General features: G+C 48.6%; 1 protein-coding gene across 2 annotated transcripts in view; it reads left to right on the forward strand.

Moving 5' to 3' along the window:
• Nucleotides 1–13,464, forward strand: part of LPP (LIM domain containing preferred translocation partner in lipoma) — a 375,151-nt gene that overhangs the window by 37,463 nt on the left and 324,224 nt on the right. For both annotated transcript variants that reach the window (XM_053313056.1, XM_053313055.1), the window contains exon 2: nucleotides 8,791–8,914. The gene's annotated coding sequence lies outside the window, so the exon portion shown is untranslated. The remainder of the gene's footprint in view (nucleotides 1–8,790; nucleotides 8,915–13,464) is intronic.

Below are 13,464 nucleotides of genomic sequence, written 5' to 3' on the forward strand. Positions count from 1 at the left end.
CCTTAGGATTTGCTTCTTCTTTCCTTTCCTCCTCCTTTTTTTTTTTTTTGATCTACGGTAATCCCTCTATGTATTTATTTTGCCCCATTGCATGGCCCTGAATTGTGGCATCTGCCTTCTCCAACAGGGACCACCAGGAGATGAGCTTTGTGTGCTGGGTGAGCTAATTCAGGTCTGAGCTGCCATACCCAGGTTCAGAGTCTGGCACCCCTCCTCAGAGATGTCCATAAACGTTCTGTGCATATTCTAGACCCCACCAATTCTGGGGGGCATGTAAGGCTTCCAAGGCAGCTGATCCTGGCTTGAAGTAATGATTGAAGTTGCTGTCAGAGGCAGCTTAAGGCTGCAAGGTTGTGCACGGCCGGTCTTTCTCTCTGCAAAGAAGGGCGGAGCCTGAGGGAGGTAGTCGGGGCCAAGAGACTTAAAAGAGCTCAGTTGGAGCTGGGGCTCTGCTGGAACACCTTTGAAGCAACCTTGGAGCTCTCCAAGGTATCACAAACCAGCTTGAGCTCACCTTGTGGAGCCTAAATTGGTTTTTTCTAGGGCAGGGCTGCACAACTTTGGCCCCCCAGCTGTTTTTGGGTGACAACTTTCATCATTCCTAACCACAGTGGTCAATAAACAGGGATGATGGGGGTTGTAGTCCACCATGTGCAGGAGGAGTTGTGGAGCTCTGTTTTAGAGTGACAGAGTTATTCTGAGAGCAGTTCACCAGTGAAACAAGCTACCTGATCAGTCTTTGAATTTGCCTGGTCAGAACAGGACTGGAGGAAAATCATTTAGAAATTGTATGCAGATGATACTTCTCTTTCTACATTAGAAACACGTGCTCAAAACAGAAGTTAGTAATGCAATCTGGAAATAAGATAATTTTATGCAGATAGGGTCTGGCCAAATCAAAACCTGCTTGGTAGTGTTTGGAAAACTGGCCCAGTCATAACCTGGATGGAGCCCATGTTGGAATAAATAAGAGCTTTTGCAAGGTGAGGGAAAATCTGGTATTATGGGGCTTGCATGTTCAGCGCTTGCTCTCCATGTGAGGGTGATGTTGTGAACTTTCTTTGCAAGTGCTCAATTATTTTTCAGTGCTGACTTCTGGTTGGGAGTTTCCTCTTAGGGAAGGGCAGAGTTCACAAGGTGGCCACCCTGAATTGTCGCTGTCAGGCAAAGTGCTGGCGTTCACAAAGAGACTTCTTAACCTGGGCATACTTTCTGCTGCGTATCTGAGTCTCTTTCATGCTTCTCCACTTGACTTAATTTTACCTCCTGGAGCTGACTCAGCGGATCTTCCCTGCCACCTCTCTTGAAGGTGAAAGATGTCCTCTGGACACTGAGCAGTGCAGCGAGGTCATCTGGCACTGACACGGCTGGTGTGCTGGGAAGAGGCGGAGCTGGACCCATACCGGATCGGATAGTGGTGGACTCCTTTGGACCGCTGCTGGGCAAAATGAACTCAGGAGAGGTGCTGTGTTGGATGACTGCTGGCATTTCAGTCTGAAGGCTCCATTCTTCCATACATTTTTTAAAAAGTGGCCCATTCTGATCCCATAAGCAAGCTCTCCCAAGTCCATCTCTCTCTTTCCTGGCCAAGAGATGCATGTCATCTAAGGCAGCGGTTCCCAACCTTGGGTCCCCAGTTGTTGACCTCTGCTTTATCTATTGGTTATTTCTCTATGTAAACCGCTTTGGAAATATTTGTTGAAAAGCGGCATATACATATTTTTTGTTGTTGGACTACAGCTCCCATCATCGCTAGTGTGGTGGCCTTCTTGGGGTTCCCAGCCTTGAGTCTCCAGATGATGATGGAGTGCAGCTTTCATCATCCCCATCCACAATGGACAGGCGCCCTTGTTCCATGTGCTTCATGTGGGGCTGCCTTTGAAATGTGTTTTGGAAACTGTGGCTGATCCAGAATGCTGCAGCCGAGCTGCTGATGGGAGCTGGAGGGGGGCGGGATTGTGTGGTTCCTCTGTGTCAAAACCTCCATTGGCCCCAGCAGTATCACCTCTAATAGGGATTCCCAGGTGTGCAGATCCCTGGCCTATTCATAAAAACGTAGGTATTCCGGCAGACATTTCACCCATTGATGATTTACCTCTGTGGCCTGAACTGATGCTTTATAGTTGGAACTGCCCTCCAGATTGTTTTCATTTTTACTTAAGCGGTGTAATTGGGTTGTCTCTTGTGTTTTGTTTTTGCTGTGTGATGGTGTTGTGTCTTAGCAATAGCAATAGCAACAGCACTTACATTTCTATACCGCTCTATAGCCGGAGCTCTCTAAGCGGTTTACAATGATTTTTTAGCATATTGCCCCCAACATTCTGGGTACTCATTTTACCGACCTCGGAAGGATGGAAGGCTGAGTCAACCTTGAGCCCCTGGTCAGGATCGAACTTGTAACCTTCTGGTTACAGGGCGGCAGTTTTACCACTGCGCCACCAGGGGCTCTTCTCTTTCGTCTTATCTTTCGTAAGTCGCCTCGAGCTGCTTTTAATAATGGGAAGAAGGTGAGGTGTAAATATTTATTATCGGTGAATCAATAGCAGATGGCCCCTGGAGACCGTGCTTTCCCCAGAGCAGATAGGAACATAGAAAGTCACCTTATACCGAGTCAGACCCTGGTCCATCTAGCTCAGTACTGTTTAGATTGATTGGCAGCAACTTCTCCATGGTTGCAGGCAGGAGTCTCTCTCTCTCAGACCTATCTGGAGATGGTGCCGGGGAGGGAACTTGGAACCTTCTGCATGCAAGCAGGCAGGTGCTCTTCCCAGAGCGGCCCCATTACCCCCTAAGGGGAATATCTTTGCAGTGCTCACACATGTAGTCTCCCATGCAAATGCAAACCAGGGTAGACCCTGCTTAGCCAAGGGGACAACTGTTGCTTGCTACCACAAGACCAGCTCTCCTCCTCCAAGGCTCTCCCCAGTCACCCTGGCTCAGGGGTTCCAAACGCTGGCTCTCCAGATATTTTTATTCCCACAGCAATGATGGGAATTGTAGTCCAACAGCATCTAGGGGTCCAGGATTGCGAGCCGCTGCCCAGAGCTGTTGTGATTGCTGTGTCCTTTTTGACGGGAGCCTGTTGGTCCCACTTTCTTTCTGATATTCTCTTTAGATACGTTAAAGCTGCATTGCTCTATTTCTCCCTTAATCCTCTTTCCCCCCCTCTTGGCTCAACAGCAGAACCTTATCTGGCTTGCTGAGAGCTGGGCTTCAATCTGGGTCGTGCCAATTGCGTGTGGAGTTGGTTCTCTCCGTTTCTGTGGCTCAATCAGTTGAGTCACACTAAAGGAAAGTTGGAGAGTCCCACCCCACTTCTTGGGAAGAGTTAAAGGTTGGACTGGGATCTTTTGAAGAGTATGAGGCAAAGATAAGATGAGGAACGGTCAACATATTCTTGAAGACGATTATTTTCTTCAAACAAAGGCAAAGCATGCAGAAAGCACTGGGTGCCATTCTTGATGACTCCAGCAGTGTTCCCTGTAACAGGGACTTCCAGGTGGTGTTGACTACAACTCCCAGCATCCTCAACTGCAATGGTCTTTGGCTGGAGATTATAGTCAACAACGTCAGGAAATCCCTGTTACAGGGAACACTGGTCTCCAGTGAAGAGGATTCTGGGCTGCAGGCTGGGAAAGATCCCAGTTTGGACCCCGGAGTGCCTCCCACTACATCAAAATACTGGGCTAAACAGATCAGTGGGCAGCCTCTGTATGAGGCAGTTTCATCATCTGGCCATCTCTGAACTAGACAATTCACTGGTCCCCTTGCTTTTTCCTGGGGTGGGGATAAAGCACTCTGCACATCCTCACATTTAAAGGCCTCTGCTGCCCATTGTACCAGGATTCTTTGGGATGCAGCTGACAAAGGTCTGTTCTGAAAGAAGCTTTGCTATAACAGCTCCCCTGGGCGCCTCCTCCCCCTTCCGGATTCACTGGGGTCCTTTGGGTCCTTCTCACCCAAGACAGTAGGGTATTTCTCCCCGGTCTACAAACAAGGTCCCAACTGTAGAGATCTTTTTAACGTGGCAAAAGTAAGCACAACTCCCCATAATGCATCCTTTGTACTTGTGTCTTCCATGATGGATGGGGAGAAACCGCTTGTTACCTGAATATGTGAGCAGTGAACATATTCAGGTAACAAGCAATTTCTCCCCATCCATCATGGAAGACACAAGTACAAAGGATGCATTATGGGGAGTTGTGCTTACTTTTGCCACATTAAAAAGGTCTCTGCAGTTGGTGGGGCAGCAGGGAAAATGACTTGACTAGCAAGCCATAGGTTGCTGGTTCAAATCCCTGCTGGTAAGTTCCCCAGACTATGGGAAACACCTATATCAGGCAGCAGCGCTATAGGAAGATGCTGAAAGGCATAATCTCACACTGCATGGGAGGAGGCAATGGTCAACCCCTCCTGTATTCTACCAAAGACAACCACAGGGCTCTGTGGGCGCCAGGAGTCGACACCGACCTGACGGCACACTTTACCTTTAAAGAGAGTCTGGCAATTACTCATCCCTATTTTTAGTTGACACCAAGTGGGAAAGAGGCCAGAAGTGGCCTCTGATTTTATGACATTTGTCTTCACTTTTGGAAGAAAAGACAGGAGGTCTCATTTTGTTGTGAGGAGAAAGACTTTGGTGACCTGTTAGGAGGGCCGTGTCTGCTTTTAGACTTCCTTGGTTTATGAACAAATTGTTCTTATAGACAAATTTTTGGCGTCTAGGGATATCAGCCTTTGTAACTATATACTTCAGTCAGGATCAGAGGTGGTGCTGGAGCTCACCAAGAGAAGAGGGCAGTTCCTCTCTTGTAGGCTTCCTAGGTGTACCCAGTTGGCTGTTGCGTGAAGCAGGATGCTGGGCTGGATGGGCCTTGGCCAGATCCAGCAGGGCTCTCCTCATGTTTGCATGGACAATGCTTTGTGGATTCTGTGTCTAGCATAAATTGGGGACCATCCAACACAATTCACAATTCACAAGGATGGTCTCTATGTGCTACTTGGAAATAGGTGGGATTTACACACAAGGATGGCTGTAAAATAACAGCTGGGAGGGGTGTTGTGCGAATGTATCCTCTCTAATAAAACGCTTGGTGTCCGTCCGTGGATGGACACCAAGCGTGCGTTCGTGCCTCGACTGTTCTGAGCATGCGCGGAGCGCATGCTCAGAACAGTCCAAGAGAGACACGACCGCCAGCACCCGGCGGCCATGTTGGGCGGCCAAAAACGGCCGTCCCAAAGAAGCCAGGAATGCAGGGAAGGGGGAGACTGGCCGAGGCGCGGCCAAGGCGGCGGTGGAGCCGTGGCCGCGGCCTCGCCGCGCCGCCGAAGCTGGGCGGGGGGAGGAGGCGGCGGGGGAAGCCGGCCGAGGTGGTGGTGGAGCCGCCGCCGAGGCCTGGCGCCGCTGCCGCAGCCAGGCGGCTGCGAGTCCTTGGGGCCCTTGCCCGGCCGAGGAGACCGGCCAGGAATGTGAGGCGGGGGCGGACCGGACCGGCAGCGGCGCCCCCAGAGTCTGCCCGGCCGCCGTCACCGCCCGCTCTCCCGCCCTCCCAGCTGCCCAAATACTCCTTCCCTGCTCCCCCCCAATGATTAAGGGCCAAAATGGCCCAGAAGAATGCCGCCGCCATGGCCGCCAACCACCCTCCCAGCTGGCCGAGACTTCCTTACCCGAAGCAGCCCGCGACAGTCGGGCGATCTAAAATCATTTTTTGCGAAGAAGAGAGGAGCTCCGGAACAGAGCTCCTCTCTGTGCTAAGCCAATGCCCAAACTGCTGCTATGGACGCAAAGTACGCCTATTGCGTCCTTTGCGTCCATAGCAGCAGTTTGGGCATTGGCTTAGCACAGAGAGGAGCTCTGTTCGGGAGCTCCTCTCTTCTTCGCAAGAAATGATTTTAGATCGCCTGACTGTCGCGGGCTGCTTCGGGTAAGGAAGTCTTGGCCAGCTGGGAGGGCGTGGGGTGGGGGGGAAGGCCAGAGGAAGTGGGGCGGGGGGGAAACTCTCCCCTACTAGCGCCCGTTATCACAACGGGCCTGAAAACACTAGTGGTTACTATAAAGAACACAGGAAGCTGTCTGCTACCGAGTCAGGCCATGAGTTCATCTAGCTCAGTGTTTTCTGCACTGACTGGCAGCCGATCTCCAGGGTTCTAGGGGTCTTTCCCAGCCCTTCCTGGAGATGCTGCCAGGGTTTGCACTGGCAACCTTCTGATGCAAAGCAGATGCTCTACCACTGAGCTACAGCCCCATTCATAATACAGAATTCAGGCTTGAGCCTTGGCATTAAATCTAGGCTCCTTCAGAAGTTTCTAGTGAGCTGTGGGGTCAGATTAAGTCCTGCCCATGGGGCTCTGAGAACAGGAGTGGAAGAGCTCTAGAACCATAGTGGGGCTTAGTTGGCCATCTAGAATTCAGAGCTAGAATATCCTCAACAGATGCCTGTCCAGCCTCTGCTTGAAGAGCTCCAGGGGGGCTCATTACCCTCTCTTAGGGAATGGGTTCCATTGTCATTTCTGTTCTTATCATTAAGAAGTTTCTCCTAATGTTCAGCTGAGATCTACCCTTCTGGAATTAGATCTGTAATAAGCTCACTAAATCTGGTCGTGCTTTCTGGGGTGCAAGTGAATAAGTCTTTGCCCTTTCGTCTGTCAGAGAGTGAGGGGGGAGATAGACTGCGGAGAGCTTGGCCTAGCCTCATTTTGTTCCATGTCATGTGCTTGCAGTGTCCTTTGAAAAATAAAAAAGGAAGCCAGAGTTGCTCACAAGATGCAGAAGCTGGCAGGTATCGGATTCCACACTTTGGTGTGGAATTCTCTGAGTCTGTAGAATACAGGGTGCCCTCAGCTGTTTGGAATAAAAATGGTGCGTCCTCTTAATGGACATGTGGTTTGCAAATTAAGATTTTAGACACACACCTAAGCAGATGCATGCCTACATTGAACATGTAATGTGTGAGCGAGATGGCCACATATTTGGAAACAGGGGTGTCATACAGGCACATTCAGTGAATAGCCAGTAGACCTGGGTGGGCTGTCCTGAACGGCTCAGAGAGTTTGGTTATATGTCACTGAAGGAGGCTTCTTCAGCAGCTCAAAAGCATGTGAGGAACAGGAAATCCAAGGACAGGGCAGTATCTGAGACGGGCAGAACAGGAAACGAGAGGAAGGAGAGCTGGTCTTGTGGTCGCGAGCATGTATTTGCGAAGGTTTGCACTTGGATGGGTGACACTTGAGTGCTGTCTGCTGTAAGATAGTCCCCTTTAGGGGATGAGGCCAGAGCTCAGTAGAGGAGCACCCGCTTTGCACGCAGAAGACCCCGGCTTTACTCCCTGGTGGCGTCTCCAGGTAGGGCTGGGAGAGACTCCTGCTCGGAACCTTGGAGAAGCCGCTGCCAGTCAGTGTAGACAAGACTGAGCTAGATGGACCCAAAGGTCTGACTTGGTATAAAGTAGCTTTCAGTGTTCCTAATGCACGTGAAGTCTGTTTCCCCCACTTCAAATGGTAATGCCCGAAGCCACCTTTAGTGGTGGCTTTTAAACTGCGGATAGCCGTGATGGTGTCCAGAAACCTTTGTTTCAGTGCCCTGTTGTGCCACACCCTCACAAACGGCAAAGGCAGCGCTCCTGTTCCCATGTGCAAATGTCACACCTGTGTCTTGCCTGTTCCACACACAGGCTTTTAGTCCCATTGGCTTTGGCATAAGGTTCCTATGGCTGAACAAGGGCATGATCCTGATGTGGTGGGGTTTGGGTCTACCCATTTTTCTCACCTCTTGTAGCCACTGGATCTCCTGGGCTCTTCGAGAAGCTCAGAATCCAGGCAGGAAAGGACTTTTGAAAATGCTGTTGGGAAAATCTCATCATAACAAAAAGATCAAGGGTCAATCTTTGCTTAACATACGTTATATTTAATATAGTGCAGAACAATAGGCTCAGTATTACAATAAAATATATCATTTTAAAAACAATATATCATGCATAACAGACCCTATTTGGGAACATAGGAAACTGCCATATACTGAGTCAGACCATTGGTCCATCTAGCTCAGTATTGTCTTTACAGACTGGCAGCGGCTTCTCCGAGGTTGCAGGCAGGAATCTCTCTCAGCCCTATCTTGGATATGCCAGGGAGGGAACTTGGAACCTTCTGCTCTTCCCAGAGCGGCTTCATCCCCTGAAGGGAATATCTTCCAATCTCCCATTCAGATGCAACCACAGCAGCCCCTGCTTTGCTAAGGGGACAAGTCATGCCTGCTACCACAAGACCAGCTCTCCTCTTCTCTTGGAGTTACCTGAATCCAAGATTCGGTTTTTCCCAAGTTCTTTGATATTAGAAATTGGGGGTGGGGGACATCTTAAATTCAGATGTCTCTACCTTTCAGGTAAATACAAGCTACTGTATTTAACCACTACTTTTTAAGGGGCTCGTCTTAAATTCAGTCTCATCTTCTATTGGGGTAAATATCATTGTGCATCATATATTAACAATTTTCTTTATAATCTCCTTCTAAATATACAATTTCTCTATAATACCTTATGCAAATTCTCCTATTTGTGAAATGATACATATCTGTTGTGCTTCAGAGGTTGTGAGAGTATTGTGTAGTATTACAGTACTACAATATGTAATATTGTAATACTGAGTCTATTGTTCTGCACTATATTAAATATATGTTAAGCAAAGATTGATCCTTGCTTTTGGTTTGTTTGATATGATTTCTTTTTGATCAAGGCTGCTTCTTCCCATTGTTGTTGGAAAACCTGATCTCCTGAGAGGGTATTTGTGTTTTCGCAGGGCTGTGAAAGGAATCCTGGCTTTGTGACTCAAGAGAAGGGAGAAGAAGGGAAGCTGCCCCCACCCAAGTGCCTGCTTCTGTCCATCTACTTGGTAAAAGGCCACGTGGTTCCAGGGACACCCGGTATGTAGACTGACTTCTGATATGCACTGGACTTACGAGCGGTGATTCCACTTGCCCTCTCAGCTTTCGCGATGAGCAGTTTTCTGACTCTCCATTCTTCCTTGCTAGGAATTGCATAGAGTAACCTTGCAGGGTCGGCTTAGGTTGTGGGAAATTATAGCCAAGAAATCTGGGGTTGACAATTTGCCACTAAAAAAAAAAAAGCCTCCTTGTGGATGGAGCCATGGGTGGGGTTTTGAGCATTCGAGGGCTGGAGCCTCGTAAGTTTTTGGTGGGCCAGGGCAGGGGGCACAGCCCAGGAGGTGAAGGTATGGTTTCCACGGGGGGGGGGGAAGCAGCTGTACCTCATGCCTCAAAATACCCATTTAAGGCCCCCCCCCCAAGTATCACCAAACACTAAGCTCAAAGTGAAAATTCCTTTTTAAAGTGTGAAAGTTGGGGCTTTTAATTACCGTTAACTGTTTAATTGCTGTTTTAAAATGTTTTTAAATTGTTAATTGCTCAATTGTTTTTAATTTGTTTTAGCTTTTTATTGTTTTAGTGGCTTGTTTTAATTGTAAACCGCCCTGAGCCATTTTGGAAGGGCGGTATATAAATCAAATAAATAATAATAATAATAATAATAATTATTATTATTTTAGGTCAGAAAACTGTCTTATTTCTTTCTCTATATAGATTGCTTTGAGAAGGGTTTTTTTGGTTGAAAAGCAGAGTGTAATAATAATAAATAAAATACTGAATAGGCAGGAGCAAAAAAGCCATTTATTTATTTATTTATTTGACATATTTTTATACCGCCCCAAACTTGCATCTCTGCGTGGTTTACAATTAAAATCATTTAGAACATTAAATCAATTAAACAATTAAAATCAGTTAAACAATTAAAATTATTTAAAAACATTAAAAATTAAAACCATGAATCTAATTAAAAGTTTGATAAGACGGAGAGGCTTAGGGATGGGGCCCTGTCTCAGTGGCACCTGCTTTCCATGCAGAAGGTCCCAGGTTCAGCCTCTAGTCAAAAATATCGGGTAGTAGGTGTTGGGAAAGTTCTCTGCCCAGGACCCTGGAGAGCTACTGTTGGTCAAAGCAGACCAAACTGGGCCTTTTACCAGCTACGGCTGGTACGCCAGCTGCGACCCTGATTGGAGAACTCAGACCTGACTTCAGTCACTTGTCCACTGGTAATCCATCCAGATGCACTTTATGTGGGGCAGCCCTTGAAGATGGTTCGGAAGCTTTAGCTGGTCCAGAATGCTGCTGCAAGGATGCTTGTGGGCTTATAAAGGTTAAAAACAGCACCTTGAATTGGGCCCAGAAATGAACTGGGAGCCAGTGCAGCTGATGAAGCACTGGCGTAATATGCTCAGAGTGTCCAGTCCCCGTTAATCATCTTGCAGCCCTAGTTTGTACCAGCTGCAGTTTCCGGGCCGTTTTCAAAGGCAGCCCCACGTACAATGCATTGCAGTAATCGAAGCGAGAGGTTACCAGAGCATGAGTAACTGTGGCCAGGCTCTCTCTGTCCAGGTAAGGTCGCAGTTGGCATATCGGCCAAAGCTGATAAAAGGTGCTCCGAGCCACAGAGGCCACTTGAGCCTCTAGCGAGAGTGCTGGATTGATGAGCACCCCCAGACTGCGAACCTGGTCCTTCAGGGAGAGTGCAATCCCATCTAGAACAGGTGGAACATCCTTCACCTGGGCAGAGGAACCACCAACCAGAAGTACTTCTGTCGTGTCTGGATTGAGTCTCAGCTTATTCACCCTCATCCAGTCCATCACTGCATCCAGGGCCTTTTAGGTTGTGGCCCCTCTGCTCTGGAATGCTAGAAGAGCTTCACCATGCCTCCGTCGCTTAGGGGTTTCTTCAAAGGTCCCAAAACTTGCTTGTTTAGAGAGCCTTTTAAAAGTGTTTTACTACGGCCTGATGGGTCTTTTCGTTTCAGTTATTTCTATTCTACACTGTGTTTTATTTGTTTGTTGTATTACATTTTATATTAATTTTATTGTTATACTGTTGTGAGCCTCCCCGAGCAATATTGTACTGGAGGGGCAGGGTATAAATGAAATAAATAAATAAATAATGGACATGTGTTACCATTAGAGTGACCCAGTTGACTACAGAAGATGAGGAAAAAGCTCTTCTGTTGTTGAGAGTTGTGATATGACAGCTTGGAATAGATTACCCTTTTGGTGCAAACCAACAAGGCACATTCTTCTGTTAGGAACTCAGAAAATGTGTTCAGGTGTCATGTGGAACTGTTTTATTTAGTCTAATTATGGTTAGTTTGTATGTCTGAATTGTATGTCAGTCAAAACACCCAAGGAGTCAAACCATGATCTGAACTTGAAGTTTGAAGTTGGTTGGTTTGTCCTATTCTAACCATGATTGTGCGTGGTGCTTGAACCAGCAACTGTGGTTTAATCTTAGTTTGTCTCAGTAGCTCTCAGAGAGAGACGCTAGCCTAGAGAACTGGTCTTGTGGTAGCAAGCATGAATTGTCCCCTTTGCTAAGCAGGGTTAACCCTGGTTTGCATTTGGATGGAAAAGTACTTGTGAGCACTGTGAGACATTCCCCTGAGGGGATGGGGCCAGAGCTCAGTGGAAGAGCATCTGCAGGCTTGCATGGAGAAGGTTTCAGGCTCACTCCCTGGCAGCATCTCCAGGTAGGGCTGGGAGAGACTCCGGCCTGTAACCTTGGAGAAGCCGCTGCCAGTCCGTGCAGACATTGAGCTAGATGGACCAAGGGTCTGACGCAGTAGAAGGCAGCCTCCTGTGCTTCTAGATCATGGGAGATAATGAGAAAGGGTGGGACCCAAACAAACCACAATATTCCAAAAAAAACCAAGATCTGATGATTGTGTGTGTTACCACAGTGAAAACAAACCATAGTTCAATTTGACATCCCAAGCTGCCCAGAAGGTTTGTGGAAGATGCTTTGAGGGTTTGCTCAAAGTCCTGTATTTTTGGTGTTTTTTTGCAACAATCTAAGCTTGTGTGTGTGCGCGCGCGTGTGTGTGCGCTGTGCCCTCAGTGCCATATGGGGATCAGTGGTCCTGGCTGATGAAATCTCAGACACAAGCATGCACATCTTAGATTCCAGCTTTTCCATCTCCCTAGACATTCGGACAGCTTCGTTCTCGTTCCTTCTGCCTCCCGCCCCCAGATTCTCTCTTCTGTTAGCTAAGCCCTGAGCCCTGCAGTGCATCACTGGGCCCATTTCTGAGCAGATCCTGGCCATATATGGCCATAGCCAGCGTCTTCTGCCCAACGCCTACAGAACCGATAACTTTCTTCTTTTTTGAAAAAAACCCCCAACAATCTGCCCCCACAGTCTCACTCCAGCAGTCGCATTCCTCTTGGAAATGGCCGAATTGCACATTCTTTAGATTTCCGATGCTCAGATCTTGAAGGGGTTTGTTTGCATTGGGATGGTTATCTGTTCTCATCACACACCTCCTCCTCTTGCAGAAAGAGGCAGTAAAGATCTCAGAGTGTCTCACTGAAATCTCTCGCTGCAGGGCACAGGGAGGGGATGATCCAGAGACTTTCACCCCCAAGGGAGTAGCCACATCGAAGGGAGGGAGCAGAGCACCAGGAGGCACTTTTGGGAAGTGGGGGGTGGGGGTGGGGCTCTCACATTTCAGTTCAGCCATGTTGTGCATGGAGGTGGTCTAAGGAGAGACGTGGTGGGCCACTGTGGGAAACAGGATGCTGGACTAGATGGGCCTCCTTGGGCCTGATCCAGCAGGGCTGTCCTTTTGAGCCTTTGAGATCCAGGGCTCTGGGTTCAAGCCCTTATTCAGCTATGAATGCTGTTTGGCAACCGTGGATGGTGTTGCCTCTTCATACGAGGAATGCCCATTTTGCAGAAGATAAACTGAGGCTGGGTTCATTATTTGCTTCTCAGGGTTGCTGTGAAGATGAACACACACTTTGCACTCTGGAAACTGCCGCATTTAGTCCTTCTCTTAATGCATTATATAACATAGAAGCCATGGCCACGTGTCTCTGTCTCATTTTTCCTCCTGGTTCTGCCGTGGCGGTGTGCAGATTCTCATAGCAGCTGCCCCTTGGGATCCTGCTGTGTAGGCAGGGGCTTCCGTGGGAATGTGAGCTTCTCAGGGGTTTCACCGCGCTTCCTCAGAAGACCTGCTGCAGGGGTGTGCTGGCAAGCCTGGCTGACATCCGGTAGGAACTGCAGGAGGAGCCCCGAATCCTTGGCCAGGGACAAGGGTGCTGTGGCCAGTGGGCAGGGGCGCTGGGCAGGCAGCGTGGTGGTGGTGGTGGGATCCCTGGAGGGGTAAGCACTAAGATTGCACACCACCAGCGTATGGGAAGTAGGCGTTACGGGCAGGTGTCGGGAGCGGGTGGGTTGTGGGGAAGGCTGCACTAGCATTCTTCTGGGTCTGCTGCTTGTTTCAACAGACTGCTGAGGGTCAGGCCTCAAGTGACACGCCGTCCAGGTTTCTGTTGGTTGGTGGTTTTTGTTTTTAAAGTTGAAAGAGCTGCTGGAGTGCAACTGGGAGTGGGGGCCAGAAGATCTGGAGAGG

The sequence above is a fragment of the Hemicordylus capensis genome, chromosome 3 (assembly GCF_027244095.1).
Source record: "Hemicordylus capensis ecotype Gifberg chromosome 3, rHemCap1.1.pri, whole genome shotgun sequence".
NCBI classification, from domain to species: Eukaryota; Metazoa; Chordata; class Lepidosauria; order Squamata; family Cordylidae; genus Hemicordylus; species Hemicordylus capensis.